Source organism: Cygnus olor, chromosome 11 (genome assembly GCF_009769625.2).
Source record: "Cygnus olor isolate bCygOlo1 chromosome 11, bCygOlo1.pri.v2, whole genome shotgun sequence".
NCBI classification, from domain to species: domain Eukaryota; kingdom Metazoa; phylum Chordata; class Aves; order Anseriformes; family Anatidae; genus Cygnus; species Cygnus olor.
In genome coordinates this window covers 4095257-4113562 of record NC_049179.1, presented here as the reverse complement: position 1 = coordinate 4113562, position 18306 = coordinate 4095257, and the positions used below count along the sequence as shown (strand labels likewise).

The following is an 18306-nucleotide window of genomic DNA, read 5'->3' as shown; positions in this document are numbered from 1 at the left end:
TATTGCAGTATCCTTGCAAAGACTATGACAATTTATTTCAAGAACACAGATAGAATACTTCCCATGTATTTGCAGTTTTCGTGTATTCGATTATTTAGCAGAATTAATAGAACTTCTGTGATATTCCTTTGGGCTCTCTGAAATGAGCAGAAAACTGTGTTAAGTCCTTCTGATCTGTTATACCTGATGTAGAACACCAAGGCAATGTAGTTTTTCATTGGTCAGAAAAAATGTATCCAATTACTGATGGAAATTACATGATGCCTGTTTTTATATTAATATGTGCAGCACGCTGTTGTGACTTCAATATTGGGAGTCAGTCTGTGCTTCTTTAAAAAATGAGACATTGGAAATATTTTTCCCACCTTTTAATACTTTGGTATGGTCTCTGATAAATAATGCATTTTAGATGTGCATAATAATAATTGGCAAATAGGATGTGCAAAGCCACATTCTGAACAGGCGTGAAGATCGTTGTTCAAACACACAGAGTTAAGTTTTTCTGTGTGGCTGACAAGTACTAAAACTGATACATGCAGCATTCTCTCCCTCTTCATTGTGATGACTCTTTAATTCTTTACTTCTTAGTATTAATATCTGCGGAGGAATTGCTTCTACAGTACAGGGGATCTTCCAGTATTGCATGGAAATAGATTATTGCACAGCCCTGTGGCACACTGAGCCCCTCTTCAGACCTGTCAGGAGCTTGTTGGCAGTGCTGTGCTCCATAAAGTGTAAGTAGGAAGGCTTGCAAGGGGGATATAGCCCTCTCCATGGCAGCAAATTATACTGCTACAAGTATCAACTTTGTGCCAAAAACTCTCCCAGAATGGGCTCCTTCAGAAGTATCAGCTGTGTGAGATACACCATAGCTTGACATCCAGCAAGGACAGCTACTAGCATGTTCTGTACAGCAAACACTCTTCTGAATTGATGTCTCTGAGAACCTCCTGGCTTCTGAGGGAGATCAGAGGGTTCCAAGCTTAGTATTATATTGATGCCCTACTCCTTCATGTTCTTATGAAACTCCATTCTCCTGAGACTTGAAAGTGTCCCATATGTCAGACAGTAGATACGGAACCACTCCTATGGATTGAGCCCTTTGCAGTGTTTTCTTCTCCTAAATTCCTCCTACCTCAAGAGGCAAAAGGTATTTCTGCATGATGTGGCTATCCTTCCAGTGTTACGGTATATTCAAATCTGCTTTATAAAGTACTTTCTTAGTGGTTTTAGTAAGTCATACTGACTTAAAAAGACAGCTAGTATAAAATGAGGACCCTGTGGTTCTGTTGTGTTCCTAGCTCTGTCACTACTTCATCTAACTCAGTGAACAAACATGCTCAGTTTGCATCATGTTGGGGACACTAATCCAGCTGGATGTTTTAAGTTTTGTTTCTTCCTTGCCAACTGATAAAAGTCTGAGAAAGACCTGAAGAATTTTAGCGTAAGGAAAAGTTTAAGAATTGCAGTCTTTGAGAGCATTTTGTAAAAAGTGCTCTAAAGTGATGAAGTTACAGCGCTGTGGCAGTGAAGAGGTACAGAACTGTTTGTATACTAATAACCTGTGAATTGATTGACAGCCATATTTTTTGACCTGTGTAAAAGGGTTGGCCTCTACTCTTACACCATCGGCTGAAACCAGTTCAGTTTCTAAACACAGAGCAGGTAAACTAGCCAGACTGTCAGCTTACCCAGTGCTGAAACTAACAGTAGACAGCAGTTTGCATTAAGTGTGGGCGAACTGATTCTGAGTAAACAAGAACTAACAAATACATTTCAAATTCTCATATAATAAGCATTATGGTTTGACCTGTTTTGTTACTAAGTTTCTGTTTTCATTCTCATTGTGCTTTCTTGGCATTGCCAAGAAATGAATGTTATAAAACAGTGCAAATTCTTTTCACCAAAATTTCCTGCATGTGTTTCCCAGATAAAATTCTAGACTGACATTAAGATAGGTGGCGAGAAATCTGCCTCATTTAAAAAAATATGCTGAATCTTTTTCATTTTTTGAACTGGAGACAAGTTTTGGCAAAACTTAGTTAAGTAACTGATGAATATGCACTATTTCCACCTGTCTTTCCCTGAAAAAGCTCACTATTTGAATGCTTTTCTTCTGAAGACAAATTCAGTGAGTGATAGTTGAAGAAATTAGCTAGCCTTCTGGTTAGCTCAGTGAGCACTGTCCGGTTACGAGAGAAACATAGAAAACTAGAGATGGTTGTACAAAAAGTAATCAAATAGAATAGCTACTTTTTTCACTTTGTAGAGCATTTCAGCATCTATGCTGACGCTACGTGTCTCTCTGTATTGTTATATGTTAAGTTTTATTGTATATACTGTATTTTCATTTACCATTGTATATGGTTTAAATTTCTCTTGTAGTGTGTGTGTACTTTGTGGTTGGTATTACAAAACATCGATCCATATCGATCCATACAGCAATTGCACACTACTTATGCACTTCATTCCAATTAACAGACTGAATATAGGACTCTCTCTTTCCTCCCCGAACTACTGTAGATAACTAGTATATTATTGAGTAGGTAACTGTTGTAGCAGTGGCCTCTCACTGTGCTGAATATTAGGGAAAGACTGAATCTTCAAGGAAAATGCATACTGGTTCAACGCATCAAGCTGTACCGGACAATACTGCTGGCTAGGGGAAATTATCTTCTCTTTGTCCAGGGGATAATGTCAAGTGACACACTGAAAGACAAGAGCTATGTAGTAAGTGTTTTTCTAATGTTTGCAAAAATGTTTATGATTTCAAATCTCCAATACAAAAGTTGTATATATTTATTTGCACACCAAAGCCAGGAAGTCAGTAATAATGAAAACACATGCCTGAGTTGAAGAAGAGCCAAATTCATACCCCTTTTCTGAAGCAAACATAGCAGAAACTTGAGTATGGATCCCTACTTTCTGATTATAGACAGGTCCCAGTTTTAGCTCTGTCCGTCCTTGGGAAGAGTCTCTCATTCTCTCCTGTTGGATAATCCACTTGTAAGTACTTATTAGGACGGAACTTGGCAGCCCAGTGGGCAGGACTGTCATGCAGGAAAAGCAGAATTCAGGTCTCTGCTCCCAGGAATACTCTTGATGTCAGACAGAGCAAGGATTTGATCTAAAATATATAGATGTGTATAGATTAGACTACTGAGTTGGGATAATGTGTCTTGAACACACAATTTAATTCTGATAAAAATTATCCATTCCACTCTGTCCTTCAGAAACTTTTCCTACAGAGCTTCATGAAGCCTGATACATTTCCATATTCAATTTCTGTCTTGATGTTTCTGCATTTTCTGATTTAAAAAATCCCAACAGTCCAAAAAGTCTTCATAATCTGGGCTCAGCTAGCCCATCTCTTTGTCAGTGCAAGACTGTTCCCTGCAGACCTTAGTGGGCTCTGCCAGTTTGAAGTTAGTTGCTAACATAAATTGCTTGTTCCTGCAAGCAGCATACACTGGAACCACTTTTACCTATTCCTCTTCCCTTCTTTACAATGCATGTTAACAGTTGCCTTCAATAAGCTAACTGTAGACATTGCAGCTCATTGGGAGCATATCACCATCTAAAAGTAATTTGAACCCTTCCTTCCAACACACTCTGCCTTGCACTTAGTACCTCTGGCAAATTTTATCTACCCCCAAGTTGTCCAAATAGCTTTTAATTTCAGTACTAGCGGTCCTTTCTTTGGTACTCGGATTAGTCTGAGTATTTTTATCCACAAGTTATGTACCTTACTATTAATGATCTGCTAAAGCAGGTGAACCATGATATCGATTGCTAGTCACAGTAATGAAGGGGCACCTTGCTATTAACCTCTTTCCAGGGAGAATTATCCATTTATTTCCAGTCTTTTTATCTTATCTGTTAACCGCTTTTTAATCCATGGCAGAACTTTATCTTTCACCATATGGTTACTAACTTTCCTTAATAGCCTCTTGCTAAGGACTTTATCATCAAAAGCCTTTTTAAAGTCTAAATAAATTATATCTGCTGATTCATCTCTGCTCCTCATTTAACTAACTATCTTCCAAGAAATCTCACAGGTTTACAGAGATAAATGACAAAAGATGAGTTCATTGGTCCATATAATAAATTCCTAGTCAGATCCTACATGAAGTCACATTTCTTCTATTACAGTTTTGCAGCTATTTTTTTGCTAAGACTGAACTGTACTATTATGCTATTTATTTTTTGCAAATTGTTTGATTCTCTCAATTTCTAAAAAGCACAAGTTTTTATCTGTTTGTTTTTTTAAAGAGTAGAACTTACTCTCTGAAACAAAAAACATCAGATTTAGTTCATCTGAAAGAAATGCATTTATAAAATGGATTTATACAGAGACAGCATTTTAAGGAAGCTATGTAAGTGTAAACATAAATATGTAAAGATGTGAAAAATGTTCAGAAAGTTATCATTTTGTCCAAGATTTCTGATGATTCTGCTGAGGAATCCTCAGACAAGTGCTGGCATCCCTATTCGAACACAAATAAGCACATAAATAGCTATGTGAAGACTTATTACCAAACATATATATATATATATATATATGTATATATACATATATAAAGATGAGGTTTAAAAATGATTGCCATCTAAGGACCCAATCATCCATTACTTTTATGATTATTTAAACAAATTGATGAATTCCTGTTTGGACTGCATGCGTGTATTTGCAGTTGGTGTTTGTTTTTTTTTTTTTTCCCAGAACACAAGTTCTATGTTTCAGAATTTGCCTAAAAACATATTTCTACCAACCAGTATTGTCTGTTGCTTTTAATAGAAATCAACCTCCACCATGTGAATGTGACACATCAATTTTAAGTTATACAGTGTAACTAAGCTTTAAATATAGGAACGTTTCATTATTAAAAGTATGATACATGAAGCCACATCAAAGTGTTGCTACAATATCATTGCCGAAATACTCTCCAACTGTCAAAAAAAAAAAGGACTTAGTTCTTGTTCACTTGAAATCAGTTCCTCTCCCAGAGAGCCTAGTGAATTTGATTTTTACCTTATGACTTGAAACACAATGCATTCCAGCTTTGCTGGACTGAAGTGGGAAAACATTTCAGAGCAGAGAACCATCTACATCAAATTCTGTGACCCACCTGAAAATGTTTAAGGTCAGTTCAATCTCAGTTGACCTCAGCTGGAGGTTAAAACACAGGGACTGCGCTGACCACTCAAGTATATAGACCTTAATCTGTGAGGGATTCATGGGTAATCAAGACTTTGAATTGTACTCAGAACCTAAACGGAAGCCAGTGGCACAGCTGTGCAGAGGCCAACAGCAGGTGTTATGGTTACAGAAAGGACATACTTTGCTAATTTCCATGTGGATTTCCAATATGCCCCCAATTTAAAATAAGTGAGTTACAAAAATTCATTTGGACAGTTGTAAAGACATAGGAAGTGGTGCACAGAAGAACAGGCTGCGGCCTCAGATGGAAACAGGATGCCAGGAAGACACTATCCTCATATTGTGCTTTGGTCATCTAGCAATGATTACACAAAACCCCTCAGTTTTGACTCTAGTTCTTAGGAAGTGCCTTTCCTTATTGAAATTTAAACACACGTATTTACACAGGCAAAAACTGCACTCTAAAGTGAAACTGATTTATTTCCAAAGCAGAACTATTTACTTGTTTTTCAGGTAAATGCAGGTGTTATTTGACAGTCATATAGAAGCTAATCCTATCCTCGTGAATAGGTCAGCTAGCCTTAAATGTGGCTTCAAGTGACTAGACACGGTCAGGTCTGCTGGTCTACATTTAATCTGAAATAGGACCTCTGCACATAGAAGGACCTTTCAGGTCTGTGCTGTAGCATTGCTCTCTCATGCTTCAGTGGGAAAAACGCCACTTAATACATCATCATCATCACCATCACCCTGGGATATCTTTGGTGGCTTTCATGCAATTCCTGATGCCTTAGCCTTGTAAAGTGGAAGAATTGAGATGAATTAGCATTTGGGATTTCTTTCAGGAACTGAAATTCGACTCTTTGCAGCACACTTGAGACTGAAGCACCCTGATCTTGGGCATGGTCTTTGGTGTATTGTTGTTGTTAGATTTTTAGTAAAGATGCATTCCCAGAACGAGTATTTTACCTGTCATCTGTGTACAAACTCATGGTTCTGCTTGTCTTCCCTTGGCCATACAGCTCATCAAATTCTGGCCAGAATAATCATCTACTTTGGTATAGCCAAATTAGGACACTCCAAATGAGCAGCAATTTCTGGAAATATTTTCAGTCTCCTTTTACCTTTCATAACCAGGTTGTTCTAAAAATCCAGTTGCTCTCCCACAGACTGTATTTACTTATTTGTTAAACGTAGTCTTCTCTTGGCTGTTTAATTTGTGTTATCTTTTTTGTATATTTTTCTTCAGTATATTTAGTAACAATTTTTCATTTTCAATTTGTGTTTTGCAGCCTTTTAAAGTTAGCGCTTTCTTTCTTTTTTTTTGGTCTTTCTTTTGGCCTGCATTTCCTCTGGTATCTTTCTGCTTAGCCACCCCATTTATTTTCTTGCTTCTGCTTCCCATTTTTAGTCTTGGGAATGCAAATCTTTGACTCTTTCACATTCTTAAGCCTCCATGCTGATTCTATGGATTTTAATTTCCTAGCTTCAAGCAGGGAGTTTCTAAGTTACTTCCTTTGAAAAAAACTCCCCTTCTTGAAGTTTAGTATCCCAGACAGTAGGGCTTCTTCATGTGTTTCTCTGCTGCAATGAAGCTGAAATTATTTATGTGGTAACCATTTCTCAGGGGTTCAGACACAATTTTTAGCCCTTGACAGGACTATGTCAAATGTTGTTTAGATTAGGATATGGAGAACTGTATGTTCACTAGACACTATCAATGCAGCTCTCACTGACCTAACATACAGTTACTGTTGCACTCATCTTTTATTGCCTTCCTGTTCTTTTTCCACTTCAGTGTCACTTCAGTTGTTCTAATCCAGAAGTCAGTATCTGCTCCTGCTATTATACTTCATGACCTACGCTGCCTCTACATCCATGGATGTATGTTATGTCTCTGGCTCCCAAATATTTCTGTTCCATAGAATGTCCATGGAAATCCTTGCATACAGAGCTAATCCCCCCTCTACAGAGCCTGACTTGTCCTCTCTGCCTAAGTTTATAGCTAGAAATCGTGGTATGCCTCTGATAACTCTCATCCCCTTATGTTCAAAAAAGGCTATTTCTTTTTCCTCCCTGTGATACAGTCCAGACCACCCATTTTCACACTTAGGTTTCTTATGCCGGTTTATTGGCACTTGTGCTTTTATTTCATAACTGTAAGATGACCTAGATGAAAATTGTGATCTAGTTAGTTGAAAAACCCTGTAAAGTCTTTTCAGCCTAGCCACTAAAGCACTTCCCATGACATTGCACCTCATTCTCATTTACCACTCTGCCAGTGTTAAAAGTCCTTAAAATAGAAATTACATTTAAACTAGCTTTAATACTTCTTTACACTGTCAAAGTCATATGAGGAAGCATTTATGTAACTGACAGTTGGATGCATAGAATTATTTTTTAACAACAATTTTGTTATTTGAAACTTATTTGGAGTTTATTCTTTGCATCCAGGCATAATAAAAGCATTGTCCTCATTCCAGTGAGTATTTTCAAAACTTACCAGTATACCATAACATACACTTTTTACATTTCCTCATGTGTCTTTTCAGTTGTAACAGAAGTAGTTTATTTTTGAGTAGTTAGAAACTATCAAGAAATTACCATCTGCCTTTCCAAATCAGGAGGTTTATTTTATTTTCTCCAGTTTCTTTGGTTGTGACATATGGTTGCAGCAGTCTTGTGCCAGAATGGCCTGCACAGACCTTGAGAAACATGCACAGGTTTTTTTCAGGACATCTGGCTAAGCTTTCACATTTTCCATCAGTGTTGATGTTTTGTTAGTTTTCCTCTTTTTGTCTTTACCACACTTTCATTACTACAGCTACCTAATGGCCTCTTCTGTCTTTTGTGATGTCTCTGGGATGCTGTTGTCCTAAGAGGTGATAATCAAGCTCTGTTTTTTCACTTGTCCTCTGAATCTGTGGTATGAAATTAACACTAAATGTGCTAGCTGTGCTGCAGATGACCTCACCTTGGTGGTCCAGCCCTTTGAGAGCGATTTTAAAGTCCATTTCTTACATTAGTAAAGACATTTTTAGCTAGCATCACACAACTGCAAATGTTAATATTCATCTCTTTCCATCAAAGCTTTTAGAAAGCATTAATTGATTCAGTCTCACTGTAAAACTGGTGACAAAGTTTCTTCGCGGATGGGGGAGTTTAAATTTGTGGGAGTGTAACCATGACTATCTGAGACAGTAGGTCAGTGTCAGAGACAGGATCTCTTGCTAAACCAGTCAGACTACTAGAACAGAAAAACCTCTTTTTCTCTGTGCACTATTCTGGGGAAATGGAAATACAGATGAATTTCAGAGGCTGTGTTTACACATATACAATTATTATGCTCTTTTCTTTGCACTCACCTATGTATGTACACACAATATTGACGAAAACATCTCTTTCTTCATGCTCTTTGCTCTCTTTCGGTGTCACTTGGAGCACTGGCTGTATCAGCTGTTGTCTCTCGTTATTCCCTTGAGTGTTATCTGGGAGGCAGAGCCCTCCTTGCTAGAAAATCTGCGTTATGACTTGAGATGAAGCTTGCGGCATTGCTTCCTTCTGTATTTTCCTCTTAGGAGGAGGATTGCCGTTGGTGCAATGTGGAAAAAACACTGGAATACCAGGTTGTTGCATCTGATTAGTTTCTTCTCACAGGTTTTGTTGTAGTAAAGCACTTCAACACAGAGAAAGAAGGAAGGCCGTGCTGTTTAGATGACAACCAGGAGCCAAGTGCAGAACATGCCCAGCAATTGGTGCAGCATAGCTCTCCCTGCCATCAGCCAAGACAATTGCTTTTAGTGTTTGGATTCTTCTAGCTGAAACACAAATGTGTTCATGCTCTTGCTCAGACTCATTTTATTTCTCCCCTTGAGGGAGCATTAGGACCAATCCTTGATAACTTATTTCCTGGTTAGAAGCCTTTACTTGCTTTCCTAGAGTGATTCCCTGTGACTGGGAACCTCTGTAGTCAGCTCTTCCAGCTGTTTGCCTAAATGGTCTTCAGGGAGACTAAAAGCAGTGAACCTGGAATAACAACATTTGACTTCAGCTAGGTCCCATGAGAATTTAGTTATTACTTAATGGATTGAATTGGTGACATATCTTATACCAGATAACTGCCAGAGGTTGCATGAAATTAACCTTTAACAAATTGCTAGTTATTGGTATACTCTTTACAGAAAGCTGGGTGACGTATGTTTGCAGTCATTAATACTGTTTTTCATACCTGTACATGCCAATAGTATTTGCAATGTCTAGGTGAAAAAATATCTCAGGTTTAAGTCCTGATGGTGGTTTTTAGCCATGTGTCATTGTGTTCACTGCACTGAGCATAAATCCTGTCTTGTAAACAGCAGGGAGACTAATGAGATTTGCCCACATTCTGGTATCATTACAAGGGGCTCCAGCAGAGAAAAAGGGAATTTGGTTAGAAAGGGGAAGAGAAACACAAATTTTAAAGGAAATGGGCGAAAAAAATCTCAGAACTATGTATATGAACATTTTTTTTAAGGAAGGCTTTTTATTGACAAGACTTATAACTTTGCTCATTTAAGGAAATCTCCGTGTAGTTAGACTTTGTTTTTGCCTTAGTCCATGTTTTTAATGCTTCATGTTTGGCAAAAGGTGAGGGTCGTGTTTTTAATTTACATGCTCAGAGTTACTGGTCTGCTTCTATTTAAAGATAAGTAGATCTCATTTTTCATGCAGGCCTACATTTCTATATGGAATAGCTTTCCAACCATATATAAAAATGTGAAACTCTATTAAAATACTGGCATTATTTTGCTACACCCTGAAGTGGTTTATTTGCTTGGGACTGTAATCAGCACTTGCAAGGACACATCCCATTTTAGTCTTAGCACCACAGTGTACTTTAGGGTGTAAATTTGTCAGGTATCCAAGCACAGCAGGATACTTCGACAGCTTAAGCCCGGTTCTCCCCGATCAGCCTTATGAATAATAAAAAGTAGAACGGCCTTTCCAGTTTTGTATGTGTAAAGTCAATGTCTAATCGACAGAAAGAACTGGAGAAGAAATAAGAACTGAACTCTGAAGCAAAGGAATCTAGCTAAAGGCTGCTTCTCTCCAGAGGAATATCCTCCAGTAAATAAATCAAGATTTCCCAAGCCTTTTTATTGAAAAGAATTTACAGCCTGAGAGATTTCATTGCAGTATTGAATAAGAGGAGAGGTGTAGTGTTCCTTTGCATCTTCTTGAAGAGCAAAAAGGTTTATAAATCAGACTTCTGGGAATTGTTATCTCACAGCTTCTTCTAACAAACACAACAATTTGTTTTAAAGGCTTTCACCAGAGATGTCATAAGTGGTAATCCCTATGTTGTAAGTAGGTACTTAATGTGATTTAACTTAATGCTGATGATGCAAAGCTATTCTCTCCCAAAAGCCCATTAAGAACATCCAATTTTCTGGTAGACTAACACTCCTGCTTACTATCCTAGAGATAAGTGACTGTTTAACCAGGATAATAAGGAATAGTTTCAAACTGAGGCTGCAAGACTTGAGCAACATCTGGTCTTTGTGAAAGTTTGGACTTGAACACAAACTTCTCAAGACAGATTTTTATTTTTTAGGAGTAATTTGAAGTTGTACGTACAGACGTGCATACAGGCACTTGCAATCACCTCAACGAGTGTAGTAGTAAATACAGTTACTTATGATACCTATTGGTAAACATGGTTTAGACAGAAAAGGGACACTGCAAACCATTTATGTAAACCAAATAAATTGATGAATACTGGGTTTGATTTCATGTAGCCCTGAAGTGCAGGTAATTTGAACAGTTTATCCAAGATAATGCTTCTCATAGTGCCTGTTTGTTTGTTTGACTTTTTGTGGATTCTGTATGTGCAGAATGACGTGAAAGGAAATGTCATTGGCATCATTAACAAAGCATTCTAACAGTAGTATTTGAAAATATTCAGGATGCAAAGTACAAGTGAAGGCAAACTTACCAGGAGCTTATGGCTGCTCACTTGGGTCTAATATAGAGTTAGCACTTTGCAGGTCAGTGGCTCTGCTATTTGTCTCTGACCTAACAGATCTGGAGTTCTTCACATCAAAACCAAGTCTTGCTGAGCTGAGATCAAACGTGTTAAGGTAAGGATCTTGCCAGTGATTTATCATGCCAGGGAGGGTGATCAGGCCATAAGGGGCCACTGCAAATGAAGTTGACATTCCAGCAATTTCTCATGTGTAAGGTAATTTTCTCAGATGGAGCTTTTAGGTCAAAAAGTATTTGTCCATTGTATTTTTCTCTGTTGCCTATAGTGTGAAATCCTAGGAGGAGTATATATTTACACAGCATAGCTAATTTCTAAGACCTTGTTCTTTGGTGATGAGCATTTAAAGGCAAACAGCTACCTACAAATAATCTGCTACATTCTTTTAAATGGCAGAACGTCTCCCATGTACAAATGAAAAGATTGCCTTGTTTTATGTTACACATAATGAGCACACAACACCTGCAATGCACAAACAATGCAAAACACAGGAATACTACAGACTAATAGTAACCTTGTTTTTAGAAACCCCTCCTCATTCCCACAGTCTTAAATGAGTGCTTGTGGAAGGGTTTCCAGGATCAAGTTCTTAATAGTCACAACTTCATTAAAGTCCAGTGACAGCTCAATAATTGATTCTGTAAACAAATACTCCCTCCCCTTCTCTCCTGGTTTAATGGATTTGTAGAAATCTTTCATTATTTCATTTTTAAGTTGCAGTAAGTGCCACCAAAGATCATATACTGCATAAAAGCACCATCATCCTTACCCACATTGTTCAGTGATGGCTTTTCTTTGTTGTCAGTAGAAATCCAGAGCATATTCAATTTTTTAGGCATCTTATCTTCAGAAAAAAAAAATCTGATGCAGCACAGAGCAAGACAGTATATGTTTTTCTTCAGCAATTAAGGAGAACCCCACAAGTGAAAGGATGAGTGAAGCTTGGGAGCTTAGTTTCTTAGGAATGCATAAAATATTACCTGAACTACGGGAAACTTATTGCTTCTGTATTTTGCTACTAACAGTACAAAAATTCTTCCTTAACTGAAAAAAAAAAAAAAAAAAAGAAATTACTTTGCAGTTACTTTGAAAAGTAGAAATTACTTCACTTACAGTCTTTATGTGCTGTAAATAAGGCTGGTTTTTTCCCACAAATCTTAAGAAGACAGCCAAAATGAATAAAATGTTTGTGGTGGGTATAGTTCAACAAAAATACAATCTGAAGTTTCTTCTCTTTAGACTAATTTTTTCGAACAACCAGATGCAAAGTAGTCCCTTCAATGAGACTAAATTGAAATAATGGATGCTACATCAATGTGGCACAGTGAGAAACTAAAATAGAAAAGGATGTCATCACTGTTTGGCAGCCCGAGTTTTGTGCAGGACATACTTATGGGGAAAGAAAAAAAAAAGAAAAGCCAAGTAAGCATGCTACTGCATGTTGTAAAGACTTATTTAATCTCCTCAACTAATTACTCAAACTTCCTAATTCAAAATCATACAAACAAAAACGTTTAGATAAGCCATGAGTCTTTTTCAAATGGGTGCCCCCTACAGCTTAGAAAACAAACATGACAGGTTTCCCCTGTCTGATGTGCTGCCATTTGCAAAAGAACAGACTCAACTCCCAGAAAGACAGAAGACTAATTAAGGCAGGAAGATAGGCAGATCAAGCATTTGGTGTGAGGGACTTGGGACACAGAGGAGAAAAAAAATCATGTTACATTCCACTTTCACAGCAGACTGACAGGAGGTTTTGAGTCTTTTCTGATTCCATTTGCTGCACAGTGAACCTGCATTTCCCCAGATTTCTCCTCCCACTCACACCCGGTTCCTAGCATACTGTTCACAAAACATACACCAACTGTGAGTGGCTGGGGGGCACTTGCATATTTGTCCTTAAGCACCTAAACAAGATGTCTGGATTAGTGGGCCAGCACAACAATTACAGTCCTGGGGGAATGCCTCCCTCTCCTCCCGCCCCACAGGGACAGCAAAGAGCCAGAACTTCCACAGTAAGTGCCACCATCAGGTGCTAGACCGTATGAATCCTTCTCCAGCTTTGTGTCTGAGTTCATTTACACATGTTGAAATGTCTTGAGCTTGATGTAGTCACCTATTTTAAATACTCAGCTTCTGATCCAAACTCCACTGATGTCAAGGACTGTTTGTCAAGGACTATGATTTCAGTAGGCTTGGCTCAGGCATTGTTACTTGGAAGTTACATCCAGAGAAGATGAACGCCCCATCTTCTCATCCAGACATGTACGTGGGGCACAGGACTCAGGTTGCATAAACATAATTCTACCACATTGCGACATACCTCTGCACTGACAGTGAAACCAGAGCAGCCTCATTCACTTTTGTGTTTCCTGTCCACTTCTGCTTTTTTGATCCTCCTGCTGTAGTATGTTTGTAAATGTTTAAAATTCTCCAGCCATCTCAGGACACTCTGAATTTTACACTCTGTATTTCTTAAGTGAAATTTCCAGCTTCAGTTTATGAAGGAAACCTTCTTTTATAGCAGACCATGTGTAGAGGCTATTGCACGGTCCTTCTGACTCTGAGGACCAAATGAGTTAAAAGATACAATCATGACAAATCCCCAAATACACACAGTTTTAGAAAAGAACTCTCTTTTGAGGGCAGGTGAGGTAGGGAGAGGGAAGGAGCCATAATGAACTAGAACGTCAGCAAAGAAACAGAAACGGGCAAAGAAGAATAAAAATCAAGTCTGTTCTGTTTTTGTTTGGCCTTTGCAGACCTCACAGGCTCTGGAGTGGGTGTCAAGTCTCCAGTGAAATAGCTTTGTCTCTGAGTATAAACACCCCTCTGCAGGCTGTTGCTGTTGCTTGATCCAGCTCCCACTGAAACCAGTTGGAGTTTTCCTGTTGATTAATGAGGAACGGATTGGACCTTTAATAGCTGAAAACCAGCTATAGCTATAGCAGATTGCTTGCCAGAATTAAACTTAGTGCAAAGGTCATTTTTATTCATGTATAGTTCACTGTTGCTCCTCTTAAAATAACTATAATTCCTCTACATTTGAGCAGTATCTCATTACAAGAACCAAAGCCTGGGTCACTTTTGCAGGAGTGATATTGCTCTGTGGTAACTAAAATGAAAAACATGATAACCATTTGTGGTTGTATGCTCAAGCCAGAGTAAGCCTTAATTTAAGTAGGAAAGTGATGCAGTCTTTGGCACTGTCCGATGAAAGGCTCACGTTCTGACTGCCTTAAGAAGCAGGACTCAGCACTGAGAACATTTGGGAAGGTTGGCTTCAAAGTCCAATTTGTGAACTGCCTGGCAAAGAGCATCGCAATCCTACTGTTGACCTGAACAATCCCCCTCTAAACAGATCACTGCTGCTAATCAATTGCTGGCCAGTCCTCAGTCAGTCTGCTTTGGTTGGCTTTTGCTTTCCTAATGCCTGTTTATAAACCAGGTTTTGCTGGTTCTGTAGCCAGCTGTTGGTTTCCAGTCAATCCCAAGAGTGCCCCACAAAATGCTCTGGCTAGAAAGTAAGAGATTTGTTGTATCAAGACAGCCATAAAAGTGGAGGCAAACAAAGCCTGAGAAAATAAACAATCTGCACCTCTGATTGGCAATCCCTTCTACTTCATTCCCTTGCAATTGTACTAATCATAAGGACTCCTGAATTGTTTCCAAAGGAGAGGAAATGAAATTGCTGTGATGGGAAAGGATATGAAATTTCCTGACCAGACTGAGGCACAGGTGCCCGGTATCTGTGATGTTATGAAGTATTTACCAAGGGAAATGCTGCTGCTAGATTTTTTGCATGCCTCTAAAATGGTTGTATGTCCCCCACCCCATCACAAAAAAAAAAAAAAAAAAAAAAAGCCATTATATGTATTTTGTAATGCCTCCAGCTATGAGAAGATGCTGAAGGCTGAACAGCTGTGATTCTTTTATAAAGTACTTTGGCATCTGATGCCCCCTCCCCCATCCTTGCAGATTTAATGTCAAAGGCTCTCTAAGGAGGAAGCCACATATGAAAAAAAGATCTTTGATGGAATGAAACTATAACCAGCTACTAAATCAATTGAGTTAGGAAATTCCCATTCATTCCTCCATTCATCCAGAACCATATCTCCTGTGGGAAGCCATTATTATTTGGATGTTAAAATCCTCTTCCTGTACCAAAAAAACATTTCTGGATCTGCAACAGTACAAAAACATTGTTTATTAAATTCATGGGAAAATAATTCCACCTCTAAAGAGCTGAAGGCTAGGCCACTGTCTGTCCACTGGCTGCAGTTCTTACTTATACAGCTGGAGAGTCCGAAGAAAATGTCTGGTGACATCATCACTAAGCAATATCAAATTAAGAATGCAGATCATCATTTCACTTGCACATCATTTGAGAATATTTTCAAGGAAGGAAATGAAAAGTTACATTGTTGCCACCTGTGTTGATTGCTCTTCTGACTTAAAGTAACCCAAATTACTTTTTTTTTCCTGTGTTGTTAGAGATGATACAAAAAAGAGAGCAAGCAGGAATCCTCAATGAACTTAAGAATCAGCCCTCCTTTCCAAATCCAGGGCTAGCCCCTGGGTGAACATAAGACGGAATTTGTAGTGCCAGAAAACCAAGTCTTATTCAGCTAAGAGCTGTAAAGGTGGTATTATTTCTGTGCTGCATTTTAATTAATTTTGTATTTATACACACACCCGAAACGATTGTTGTTTTGTACTTCCTCAGTAGTAAATAGTGATGAAAACATAAAATCCTGCATATTTCCTCCCTGCTGTAAATTTTGCTACTATGGCATTGCAGATGTTTTGTACACATCCCTTTCTCTTTGAATGTTTATCACTCCTATTTAGAAATTAATTACCTCCATGGTTTGAAATGAACACTAAGTTGCTAACCATTAGCAAGCCAACTGGGTCAGATGGCTACTTATACAAGATATTGTATTTGCTCATTTGCAAAGCTTTATTTGCTTTGCTTTAAACTAAAGACATTTACTCTTGGCTTGATTTCAAAGCTGATGAGCATACAACAATGCTATTGAACTCAATGCCCAGTGCTTTTTAAATGCAGGTCTTACTCAAAGTGCAATATATGATTTCCTTCCAACTACATTTCAGCAGAGTCTCAAGTAACTTGAATTTTTACATGGTAACTCTAAATGTTCTTTTTCCTTTGTATACAGGTTTGTATGTTATGGTATCTCGTAGGCTCTGAACAGTCATGTACCCTATGTGATGAGCCAGAATGCTTCCTTGATTAGTCATATGTATCTCTTAAAGGAATCAACAGTGGTTGTACATAAGTAACCATGGGCAGAATTTGAATCTAGCAATTACGTGGTGGCACCATTATCTTGCAAAGTCTATGTAAGGCATGTGTGTATGAGGAAGAGGTTATTAGAACCAGGGAGACAGTGCCTGTTCTTTTAGGAAAAGCCACATCCTCTCTACCTTTCATTTGGAGAGGAACAGAAATTACCAAGATACCTTTAGGATTAGTTAGTTACTGCGCTGCAAGGTACCTGCCTGCTAGGCTTCCCCATCCGGTGCACATACACACCCACCCATCTGCTACCCCAGCTACTGCCCTGTCTTGCAGGTTGCCTCAGGCTGCACTGCTGGCGAAGAAACAGTGGTTGCCTTCCTCTCTAGACTACTGGACACCAGCTACATCCAGATTCCTCATTTACAGGAGGCAGCGTCTGTTCTGCCTGTTGGGTTTGTTCTTAGCCAAATGACTGTGCTGACGGGGACACCTCAGTAAAGGAGAAGGGTTGCCTTTTCTCTTACTGGTTGGACATTACTGCAGTTATTGGCTCTTCTGAGAGGAGATGGCAAACTCAATGTTCCTGTGTTCCAAAAGTTTTCAAGTGTTCCCTTCTTCCCTTTCCATTTTGGCAAAGTTTTGTTGATAGCACCCAACAGGCCAGATTATTTAACTACTCACAATACTGCATAGCAAATACATGACATACTATACACTTTTTCTTTTCCCTACTGCAAACCACAAAAGGTAACACTAGGACTCAAACAAAAACAAATTACCTCAGTAACTCCTGGAAAACTCAAGTGGTTAATCAGTTACCTTTTATTTACATATATATGCTTAATGCTGAATTAAGTTGTAAAAACCAAAGGCTGATTTATAGCCCCAGTCAGCCTTAATTAACATTGATTCCAGGGGAATAGTAAATGTGAATAGCCTTCACAATTGAGGTTGAACAATGAACTCACTGGGTGTTGTCCAATTTGTAGCATGATTTACATGGAAGCAAGCCCTTCTTTTTTCTGGGGTTATCCTTTTTTCATCTGGTGTTTTGGATGGGTTATATATAATCCATAGATAGGAACATTTGCTGTCAAATATTCTCTCTGATTTAGAGTTAGCCTTTACCACAGTCACTATAAATAAAGGAGAAAAAAAAACAATTTGAGGCTTTGCAGGGATTCCTTGTTCTTGCAATGTGTCATCGCTTGTCCATTTCATGGCATTTTTACGAAGTGGCCATAATGAAAGTCAGATTAAATGTACAGGATATATATGTTTAATCAACAGCCATTGGAGCCAGTAGTGCTGGAAGAGTTATAAAAGCCCCTGTGAATGCAAATTTATTGCAAAAGAATCTAAGTCTTGGTGGTAGGAATATCTGCTGAATGGTACTACCTGACACAGAACACCTAAAACTTTCAAAAGTGAATTATTTAAGTGTAAGGTTTTGCTTGTAAAGCCGCCAGCTGCTGGATTTCAAGACTTGAAACCATTCCAAAACATGGGACTAGGTACTTTATATGTGCACTAGAGTAAATACTCTGATTTTACTGCCAATTTAAATGTGCTCAGTTTACAGTAATGAGCTTGTATAGGCAATACCTTGTTTATAGAAAGTGGAACAGGAAGAAACTAACATTAACCATTAACAGTAGCAATTTCTCTTGCCTTCAACTCTAACTTTATGCCAAGTAGATCTTTCCCATGTCCTATCTGAAATATTCGCTATTGCTATTCTTTTTCTAAGCCTGTGGGATAAATGGAGTATTCAATAAAATATAGTTCCAGTCAACTAGCATTGCAACAGTCTTTTGCAATTCCAAGGCACTATTTCTTATTTCTATGGTAAAACGTACT

General features: G+C 38.3%; 1 protein-coding gene and 1 long non-coding RNA gene across 9 annotated transcripts in view; one reads left to right on the top strand and one right to left on the bottom strand.

Annotated features, from left to right (window-relative positions):
* Window positions 1-18306, bottom strand: part of LOC121075882 — a 128228-nt gene that overhangs the window by 2439 nt on the left and 107483 nt on the right. Inside the window, exons 7-8 of one of the 8 annotated variants that reach the window (XR_005823214.1) lie at window positions 13504-17582; window positions 12161-12224 (exon numbers count right to left, since the gene is read on the bottom strand). This is a non-coding gene — a long non-coding RNA (uncharacterized LOC121075882). Of the gene's footprint in view, window positions 1-742; window positions 17583-18306 lie in introns of those variants that run through there. The other 7 variants (XR_005823209.1, XR_005823207.1, XR_005823212.1 and 4 more) reach the window with 7 other exon arrangements.
* ALDH1A2 (aldehyde dehydrogenase 1 family member A2) overlaps window positions 1-18306 on the top strand; it is a 56222-nt gene that overhangs the window by 2971 nt on the left and 34945 nt on the right. The gene's annotated exons all lie outside the window — the stretch shown is intronic.